The following is a 10149-nucleotide window of genomic DNA, read 5'->3' as shown; positions in this document are numbered from 1 at the left end:
TCAGGAATCATGCTCTTCAGGTTGATCTAAGGCTGTAGAGACTCCCACCAATGGGTTCCTCGCCTCATTAGACAACTTCCATTTGCCCTAATCTCCACAATGGTAGAGGTATTGCTGATGCCTCTGTAATATAGAGCCTTAACTGGCCTTGGCTTTGTGTGGGGTAATTGCAAGGCCAAATGTACTGATCTTGACCTTGCTTAACCCTTCCTTAGCTTCTTTCCTTTCTCCCAGGCTTCCTTACCAGACTCTCAATTATTTTGTCTTTCTCTTTATCTCCCCTTTCTTTTGCCTTCTGCTGGTTTCCTCTTTTCTGTTCTCTTTCTTTCACATTATTGTCAGTAGGAATGACCCCTGATTCAGATGCACTGGAACTAAAACTAACACTGATGCTAAAAAGACACAATGAATTTGCATTACCTAGATTGGTATATGAAGGGTTAGATTTGGGAGAGGTAGCTGTGTACAAAGCTGGATGAAATAAGTCCTCAAAAGTGGTTTAAGCATAGTGCCATGGGAGGTCAAAGGAAGGAATGTGAGGTGCAGTTCATGGTGGCTACATAGAGAAGGCAGTCATTGAACAAGCTGGTAGAGGAACAGAAGAGGCCAGAAAGAAGTCTTTGGAAGGCTTTTGCAACAGTCAAATCAAAAAGTGTTGAGAGACTTAGGGAAGTGAGTGCAGGTAGGAATGGAAAGGAGAAGATAGATGAGAGGCTTGAGGTACAGAGTCCACAGAATATAGTATCATGCTGGATGGGCTCGAGCCTAAAACTGAGCTCTGAGATCAAATGCTATGAGGTCTATACCTCTCATAAGTTGGGTGCCCTTGGGCATGTTACTTCCCCTCTGGTGCCTCAGTTTTCTTATCTGCAAAATGGGGACAATAAATGTCTACTTCATAAGACTGCTATGAAAACTAGATTTGAGGAAACATTCTCTTTTCTTATCTTTCAATGTGATAATTCTGTCAAAAGTATATTGATATTGTTACCAGGACAACAAAGTTAGGGGCAATGATTGCAGCAGTTGGAGGTCTCAGGCTGCTTGAAACACAGGATCAGTCTGGAAAGTTCTCACTCAGTGGAGGCATTCCTGTCCTTGTGGGAGACCTTCATGGAGCATCTTCACCCCAGGGCTGTGGAGGATGCTAAAAATCTTGGAACAGGACTCCAGCAACTGGCCATACCCAGCCTGAGGCCCAAGGAAGGTTTCAGCCTGGAAACAATTCTGTCTGTGGAAATGAGGGGAGGGTTCATTTCTGCAGTGGCATCTTATGACAGAGCTCCCTAATCAACCCATCTCCTCACATTCTCTAACTCTGAAAGGACAACATTCACACATGATACTTAAAAAAAAAAAAAAAAAGCCTTTAGAACTATTAAGTGGCAACAGAGCATGCGCCTTCTTTATTCTGAGTTCCTTTTCCTGCATGACTAATTGGGACTTGAGAGAAGCATGGGGCAGCACACCTGTTTCATCTGCTGTGATCTCTGCTCCCCAGAGATTGTGTTCACTGTGCGTGAAGAGGAGAAATATGGAAATTGGCATGAGCAACTGCTTATCATTCCTCTCCCCGAATCAGGTCTAGCCCCAACCTAGGAAAGGATATGCTGAAATTCATTAGTGCTGGTTTTTAAGAGGGAGTAGCAAATAGGTTGTTTTAAATTGTTATGACCTGGGGCTCCAATGCCTTCCAAATATTGTGAAATATCCACAAAAAATAATAATAATTAATAACTAGAACCCACCACCTACATTATGCCATGGAACATTGCCTGTAACTTAGAGGCTCCTGTATTCCCTGTCCCTCCACCTCCACCCCAGAAGTAACCTTTCTCTTAAATTTTCTATCTGTCATTCTTTTGCTCTTTTTCATTTTTGCATTTGTACACTGGCACTCTAACCAGTGTATTGTTTAAATTTTAGATTTTTTTATTAAGATAACATTCATTTATAACTATAATGGGCTTCCCAGGTGGCACAGTGGCAAAGAATCTGCCTGCCAACACATGAGATGCAAGAGACTCAGGGTCAATCCCTGGGTCAGGAAGATTTCCTGGAGTAGGAAATGGCAATCCACTCCAGTATTCTTGCCTGGAAAATTCCTGGGCTGGCTACAGTTCATGGGGAGGAGGAGCAAATGCGCAAAGGATCTATTGAGGGAATGCCTAGGAAGGGAAAAGGGGAAAGAGCAGAGAGGTGTAAGCAGAGAGAGCCTTCAGACCTCAATGTTGCTCTGGACTCTGTGAAAGGAGAGAAAGGAAGAGAACTGAGTAGGAAGAGTCTCAGACCGATGAGGTTTTCCTGTATCAACTCCACAGTTAGAGATGTCCTGCCTCTAAACAGGGATGATCCACCGCTAGTACCCCTGTAATGCTCAGCCATCGGCCATGTTGTCTGCAGCAGGCTGTCCTGAAGGGAGGATGAATGGCACACTTCTGTGGTTGCCACAGTCATTGGCTGCACCAATTTATGCTCCCACCAGTGGATGAGAATTCCTATTTCTCTACAATCTTGTTGACAGTGTTGTCAGACTTTTTAATATTTACCAATGGTTTAATATTTACCAATCTCTACATATGTGAGAGAGATGCTTATGGGTCATTTATATTTAATCTTCTGTAAACTGCCTATTCAGTTCTTTTCCCCATTTTTAACCTATTAGGTTGTGTGTATTTTTATGATTGATTTGTAAGAGTCTTTTATATATTTTGGATATGAAGTACTTGTATGTAATAGCAGTTATAAACATTTATAGATAGATATCATTAGGTAGATGTTTTTCTACCTTCTTTACTGAACCAAAGATCTTAATTTATGTATTTATTAGTTGATTTCTTTATAATTTGTGCCTTTTGTAAGTTGTTTGAAAATTTCCCTACTCTGAGGTTGTAAAGATATCTGTCAATATTGTTGTCAAAAGTTTACATTGTTTTACAGTTTGAAAAAACTAAGATCATGGCATCTGGTCCCATCACTTCATAGCAAATAGATGGGGAAATAATGACAGACTTTATTTTCTTAGGCTCCAAAAATCACTGCAGGTGATGACTACAGCCATGAAATTAATAGATGCTTGCTCCTTGGAGGAAAGGTATGACAAACCTAGACAGCATATTACAAAGCAGAGACATTACTTTGCCAACAAAGGTCCATCTAGTCAAAGCTATGGTTTTTCCAGTAGTCATGTATAGATGTGAGAGTTGGACCATAAAGAAGGCTGAGAGCTGAAGAATTGATGCTTTTGAACTGTGGTGTTGGAAAAGACTCTTGAGAGTCCCTTGGACTGCAAAGAAATCAAACCAGTCAATCCTAAAGGAAATTGATCCTGAACATTCATTGGAAGGACTGATGCAGAAGCTGAAACTCCAATACTTTGGCCACCTGCTACAAAGAGCTGACTCATTAGAAAAGACACTGATGTATAGAACAGTCTTTTGGACTCTGTGGGAGAGGGAGAGGGTGGGATGATTTGGGAGAATGGCATTGAAATATGTATAATATCATATATGAAATGAGTCACCAGTCCAGGTTCGATGCATGATACTGGATGCTTGGGGCTGGTGCACTGGGACGACCCAGAGGGATGGTATGGGGAGGGAGGAGGAGGAGGGTTCAGGATGGGGAACACATGTATACCTGTGGCGGATTCTTTGATATATGGCAAAACCAATACAATATTGTAAAGTTAAAAAACAAAATTAAAAAAAAAAAAGAAAAGACCCTGATTCTGGGAAAGATTGAAGGATGGAGGAGAAGGGGATACAGAGGATGAGATGGTTGGATGGCATCACCGACTCAATGGACATGAGCTTGAGCAAGCTCCAAGAGTTGGTGATGGACAGGGAGGCCTGGCGTGTTTCAGTCCATGGGGTCTCAAAGAGTTGGACTACTGAGTGACCGAACAACAACGGTTTACAAGCAAGTCGTTATTACTTCACTTGGAATTGATGTTTTAGTATGCTGAGATAAGGATCTAATTTTACATTTTTATTTATTTGAATAGCTAATTTGTCTGTAATAGTTGTTTAATGATATTTTTCCCAGTGGTCTGCAATGAAAATTCAGTCACATATCATTTTAACCTATGTGTAAGTTGATTCCTGGCATATCTGCTGTGTTCCACTAGTATATTTGCTTATCTTATCACTTCTTGGCCTTTTGGTTAAGATCAGGTGTAGTATATTTGCTTAAACTGGGGCCAATACTAAACTTATTTTTTATAGTGTAGATTAAAATTCGATCTTGATATCAGGTAAGTCTCCCTACCTTGTTCTTCTTTAGGAGTGTATTGACTATTTTAAGATATTTGCTCTTTTCATATAAAATTTAGAATCAATTTAACTTCCTCTGGGAAAAATCAGAAATTTTATTGGAATCACCTTGAATCCATACACATTTGATCAAAACTGCATTAAGTTCTTTGCAAATCTCTTTAATGTCTGGTTTAATAACAGATAGTTTGTCATAACTGCTTTTGTATTCAATCTGTTGCATTATATTGTTTTGGCTGAAGTATCTATAAAAGAAATCTGGCCTCACACAGATACATAGTTGGAAAACTGATGTATATTCTAATAGCTTTTTTATGTAAATGTGGATATTCTTTTATATTTTACCAAACTCAAGTTGTAGTTTCTTAAAATTTAAAATGTGTACTCTGAAACCATATTAATGAATCTTTCATATTCAATTATATCCATTGATCACACCAACAGTGCACAAGGTTTTCCTTTTCTCTACTGCCTCACTTAAACTTGTTATATGTTGTCTTTTTGATAATAGCCATTTGACAGGTGTGAAGTGATATCTCATTGTGGTTTTGATTTGAATTTCCCTGGTGATTAGTGATGAACATCTTTTCATGTGCCTATTGGCCATCTGTATGTCTTCTTTGAAAAAATGTCTATTCAGGTCCTCTGCCCATTTTTTATTCAGATTGTTTTGTTGACATTGATTTGTATGAGTTCTTTATACATTTTGACTATTAACAACTTATCAAACACATCAGTTGCAAATATCTTTTCCCATTCAGTAGGCTGCTTTTTGTCTTGTTAAAATCTAAATTAATAAAGGTGGAAGACTACAACACCTAGAGGTGTATATGAATAACATGTTTCATATATTTCTGTTTCTAATTTTCACACTTCCTTTACTAGAGTTTTACTAGATACAGTTCAAGATTGTGGCTCTGTAATATCTTCAGTATTCTGTTTAGTTGATTAAGGTAAGAATGATATAATTTAACTTATAGACAAGTAGATAATGTTATTAAAGCTAATTTTACAGACCAGTATTTTTACCCAGATAAAAGTTCACCTTTTAGGGTAAGGGAGAGATAAATTAGGAGTTTGGGATTAACAGATACAAACTGCTATATACAAAGTAGATAGCAATGACCTAGTGTATGGCACAGGGAACTATAATCAATATCCTGTAATAAACCATAATGGATAAGAACATGAAAAAGAATATATATATATATATATATATATATATATATATATATATATATATGACGGATTCACTGTGTTGTACACCAGAAACTAAGACAACATTGTAAATCAACTGTAGTTCAATAATAATAAAGAGTTCTCATTTTAGACAGAATTTTGCTGACAATGCTGCTCATACTATGGGATAAGTACTATAACTGTCTCTATTTTATAGATTAGAAGATTAAGGCACAGATATCTTAAATAACTTACCTAAGATAACACAGCTAGTAAGTAGCAGAGCCAAAAATTGAAGTCAGACAATCTGGCTTTGGCATTCACGATTTAACCATGATGCCTTCACAGCAGGCTTCCCAGATGGTGCTAGTGGTAAGGAACCTGCCTGCTAATGCAGGAGACATAAGAGACATGGGTTCAATCCCTGGGTCTGGAAGATCCCCTGGAGGAGGGCATGGCAATCCACTCCAGTATTCTTGCCTGGAAAACCCCATGGACAGAGGAGCCTGGTGGGTTACAGTCCATGGGTTACAGAGAGTTGGACACAACTAAAGCAACTGAGCATGTTCTTCACAGCTACTTCATCTAGTTCCACAACCTAAGCCACAGCAGAAATTATATTGGCCTAGAAGAGTTTCAAAGTGCCATCAGCCATACAAAGCACTCATTCATGTTCTTTGAATAAGTTCTGAGGATCTATTATGCAGCATGGTGACTACAGTTCACAATACTATATTGTGTACATGAGAGTAACTCTTACCTGTTCTCACCAAAAACAAAACTAAAATTCACACTAAATACACGAGGTGATGGAGGTATTAACCTTACTGTGGTATCATTTTGCAATATTCACATGTATCAAATAATCACGTTTTGCACCTTATACTTTGACATTATATGCCAATGGTACTTCAATAAAGCTGGGAAGAAAGTAGAATGGAGTAACTTATAGAGAGTAATGATTTAAATTTGAGTTGTTTTCTCAAAGTTCCTCAGAGCTGTGGCAAAATGCTCATAGAGAAATGGCATAAGGAGAGATGGCCTTCTTTTCCTGGGGCTGACAGTATTTACATACAAGGCTTTTTGGAGATTTCCCAGGTCCACTTGGTTTTCCAACTAGTTGTTTTCATCGCTGATGATTCCACGTAGGCTCTGCAAGGACAACGGCTGTGCCCATTTCCTGGACTGCCCGTGGATGTTTACTGCATGGAGTGAGAAATGACTTTTGCTGTGATAGTTTCTCTGGTGCCTCTGGCATAGGACAACACCTTTCCATAGACCCATAAATTCAGGAAGAAGGCAGCCTCTCTTAGAATTCTGAGTTACTTCCAAACTAGGGAAACTGAAGGAAGGATCACAAAATTGCCTACAAAGCAGCGCCTCATGAGTTGCAATGATAATAAAGAGCAATGACTCAGCAGACCGCAACCCACACACAAAGGCATAGAGGCCCCTGGCAGGGCTCCTCAGAGGGCGGGCCTGGCTCTGGGACCCACAGGGAAGATCCAAATTGGCCTTAGGATATTTTCTGGTAGATTTTGGCTTGAACCTACTCCATGTGACACCCTTGTTCTGTTGTATATGCAACATCAGGATATAGAAGACGGAACAGACAAGCCCTAATCTTTCAAGTGTGCCTGTTTCCGAATGCCATGACAACCAGCCCAGGAAAACATTTACCCTTTCTCACACTGTTTCCCGAAGTGTGCAGGTGATTTACCACTGACAACACTCCTATTGAAGCCTATGCTTTTTCTGGCCAACATGTTTGAAAGCTGCATTGAGTCACTGCCCTGGATCTGGTCCCCTGCAAACACTCTCTGAGATGAATCAAATATCGGTGGACTCTAAGCCATGGATTTTTGTTCCACTGTGCCAGCGTGGTACTTCACAAATTATAAGGTCAAATCCATTTATCAGCTGATTCTAATGATTTTGGTAGATGCTCGTCCTACTAAGCATGAGAAAACTATGTGAGCTTTTATAGTCAGGTGAGAAACTAGTGTTCCAAAGAAGTGAACTTCATACTTCTGGAAACTAGAGATTTTCAGACAGATTTTGCTCCTTTGGGGTTTGCTATTGGAGATGTATTGACAAGAATTGTTTCAATTACACGATACAGGCACTGCACCATGAGACCTGCTTTGTGATAAGTTTTCAAGAATCAGAGGGCTAAGGTTGTAATATGGTGGTAGCTTCCTCTCAATGCCAGAATATTCTTATGGCAGGGGATTCAGAGCCTCCCTGGGAGTAGATTGGGAACTGGGCTTCAGTATCAGTGGTTTTCAATTGTGGGAGAGGTTCAAAAGGAAGAAGCTACCAGTTACTGAGCTCCTACTACATGCCAGGCGTGATGCTAGGCCCCTTATGTGTATAATATTATTCAATTTAGATCTTAAATTGACACCACAAGGTAGATATTATTTTCCTTATTTAATTACTGCTTTTAAAACAAGTGATAATCCATCACAACAGGCTAAATTTATTCTTATATTTTTGCTTTCAGTTAAGTTTTAAAATATTTATGTATTTATCTGGCTGTGGCAGGTCTTAGTTGTGGCACACAGCATCTTCAGTCTTCATTTGGGCAAGCAGGACTTTTACTCGTAGCACATAAATTCTTAGTTGTGGCATGTGGGAACTAGTTCCCTGGCCAGGGATCAAACCTGAGCCCCCTGCTTTGGGAGTGCAGAGTCTTAGCTGCTGGACCACTAGGGAAGTCCCTAGTTAATTTTTAAATTGAAGTATAGTTGATTTACAATGTTGGGCTAGTTTCTGGTGTACAGCTGATTCAGTGTTACAATATGTGTGTGTGTGTGTGTGTGTGTGTGTGTATCTATATCTTTCTTCATATTCTTTTCCATTATGGTTTATGATAAGATATTGAAAATTCTGTCTCTGTGCTATATAGTAGGAATTTGTTGTTTATCTATTTTATGTATAGTAATTTGTATCTTCTAATCCCAAACTCCTAATTTATCCCTCCCTACCCTCGTTCCTGGAGTAATGGACAAATTTGGCCTTGGGGTACAGAATGAAGCAGGACAAAGGCTAAAAGAGTTTTGCCAAGAGAATGCACTGGTCATAGCAAACACCCTCTTTCAACAACACAAGAGAAGACTCCACACATGGACATCACCAGATGGTCAATACCGAAATCAGATTGATTATATTCTTTGCAGCCAAAGATGGAGAAGCTCTATACAGCCAGCAAAAACAAGACTGGAGGCTGACTATGGCTCAGATCATGAACTCCTTATTGCCATATTCAGACTTAAATTGAAGAAAGTAGGGAAAACCACTAGACCATTCAGGTATGACCCAAAATCAAATCCCTTATGACTATACAGTGGAAGTGAGAAGTAGATTCAAGGGATTAGATCTGCTAGACAGAGTGCCCAAAGAACTATGGACAGAGGTTCATGACATTGTACAGGAGGCAGTGATCAAGACCATCCCCAAGAAAAAGAAATGTAAAAAGGCAAAATTGTTGTCTGAGGAGGCCATACAGACAGCTATGAAAAGAAGAGAAGTGAAAGGCGAAGGAGAAATGGAAAGACATACCCATTTGAATGCAGAGTTCCAAACACTAGCAAGGAGAGATAAGAAAGCCTTCCTCAGTGATCAGTGCAAAGAAATAGAGGAAAACAATAGAATGGGAAAGACTAGAGATCTCTTCAAGAAAATTAGAGATACCAGGGGAAAATTTTTATGCAAAGATAGGCACAATAAAGGACAGAAATGGTATAGACCTAACAGAAGCAGAAAATATTAATAAGAGGTGGTAAGAATAGACAGAACAACTATATAAAAAAGATCTTCATGACCCAGATAATCAAGATGGTGTGATGACTCACCTAGAGCCAGACATCCTGGAATGTGAAGTCAAGTGGGCTTTAGGAAGCATCACTATGAACAAAGCTAGTGGAGGTGATGGAATTCCAGTTGAGCTATTTCAAATCCTGAAAGATGATGCTGTGAAAGCGCTGCACTCAATATGCTGGCAAATTTGAAAACTCAGCAGTGGCCACAGGACTGGAAAAGGTCAGTTTTCATTTCAGTTCCAAAGAAAGGAAATGCCAAAGAATGGTCAAATTACTGCACAATTGCACTCATCTCACACGCTAGTAAAGCAATGCTCAAAATTGTCCAAGCCAGACTTCAAAAGTATGTGAATGATGAACTTCCAGATGTTCAAGCTGGATTTAGAAAAGGCAGAGGAGCCAGAGATCAAATTGCCAACATCTGTTGGATCATTGAGAAAGCAAGAGAGTTCTAGAAAAACATCTACTTCTGCTTTATTGACTATGCCAAAGACTTTGATTGTGTGGATCACCACAAGCTGTGGAAAATTCTGAAAGAGATGGGACTACCAGACCACCTGACCTGCCTCCTGAAAAATCTATAGGCAGGTCAAGAAGCAACAGTTATAACTGGACATGGAACAACAGACTGGTTCTAAATTGGGAAAGGAGTACATTAAGGCTGTATATTGTCACCCTGCTTATTTGACTTATATGCAGAGTACATCATGAGAAATACCAGGCTGGATGAAACACAAGCTGGAATCAAGATTGCCAGGAGAAATATCAATAACCTCAGATATGCAGATGACACCACCCTTATGGCAAAAAGTGAAGAAGATCTACAGAGCCTCTTGATGAAAGTGAAAGAGGAGAGTGAAATTTTGGCTTAA

At 39.4% G+C, this 10149-nt stretch overlaps 1 pseudogene; it reads left to right on the top strand.

Annotated features, from left to right (window-relative positions):
• The first annotated feature begins 4145 nt into the window (after window positions 1-4145).
• On the top strand, window positions 4146-4301 carry LOC112445275 (uncharacterized; annotated as a pseudogene).
• The last annotated feature ends 5848 nt before the right edge of the window (window positions 4302-10149 follow it).

The sequence above is a fragment of the Bos taurus genome, chromosome X (genome assembly GCF_002263795.3).
Source record: "Bos taurus isolate L1 Dominette 01449 registration number 42190680 breed Hereford chromosome X, ARS-UCD2.0, whole genome shotgun sequence".
NCBI lineage: Eukaryota > Metazoa > Chordata > Mammalia > Artiodactyla > Bovidae > Bos > Bos taurus.
The sequence above is the reverse complement of the archived record's forward strand: the minus strand, read 5'-3'. Positions and strand labels throughout refer to the sequence as shown.